Raw genomic sequence first — 964 nt, 5'->3', positions numbered from 1 at the left:
TTCATGTTCAGATTATTTCTGGCTATTTTCACATTTTTGTTTGTTTAACTTAATTTGAGAATGTTTTGTTGTATTATATGACCCAGCTATCCCACTGCTGGGAATATACCCGGAGGAATGGAAATCATCATGTCAAACGTATACCTGTTCCACAATGTTCACTGCAGCACTCTTTACAATAGCCAAGAGTTGGAACCAGCCCGAGTGTCCATCATCAGATGAGTGGATAAGGAAACTGTGGTATATCTATCTACACAATGGAATACTACTCAGCTATGAAAAAGAATGAAATACTGCCATTTGCAATGACATGGATGGACCTAGAGAGAATTATATGAAGTGAAACGAGTCAGGCACAGAAAGAGAAATAACACATGTTCCCACTTATTTGTAGGAGCTAAAAATAAATAAATAAATACACAAATAAACTGGCGGGGGGGCAGGGAAGAAGACAAGTGAACAGATAATGTGGTTGTTGGGAGGGGGGAAGGTGGTTTTGATAATGGGTCACAAAAAGACTTTAGTGGGTACTGTATAGATTTTGTTTTTGCTCTTCAGAAATCACTTCTCTATCTTTTTTTTTGCTTGAGTAATCAAGCTATCTTTTATTTTCTGAATTCTTGTTACTTGCGGTGCATTGGTCTGCTACAGTTCTCAACAGCTGTACCAAAGAAGGAAGGAAGAGGCTTTTATGTCAGATCAATTTTTCTGCAGAAAAGGATCGAGTCAGGGCTGGCCCGGTGGCGCACTTGGTAGAGTGCGGCGCTTGGGAGCGCGGCTGCGCTCCCAACGAGGGTTCGGATCCCATATAGAGACCGGTCCGCTCACTGGTTGAGCGCGGTGTGGGCGCGACACCGAGGGTTGCGATCCCCTTGCCGGTCGCGGTACAGGCACGACACTGAGGGTTGCGATCCTGTTACCGGTCACGAAAAAAAAAAAAAAAGACAAAAAAAAAAAAAAAGAC

This window comes from Galeopterus variegatus, unplaced genomic scaffold (genome assembly GCF_000696425.1).
Source record: "Galeopterus variegatus unplaced genomic scaffold, G_variegatus-3.0.2 Scaffold14506, whole genome shotgun sequence".
Classification (NCBI taxonomy): Eukaryota; Metazoa; Chordata; class Mammalia; order Dermoptera; family Cynocephalidae; genus Galeopterus; species Galeopterus variegatus.
This window is presented reverse-complemented; position numbering follows the sequence as displayed.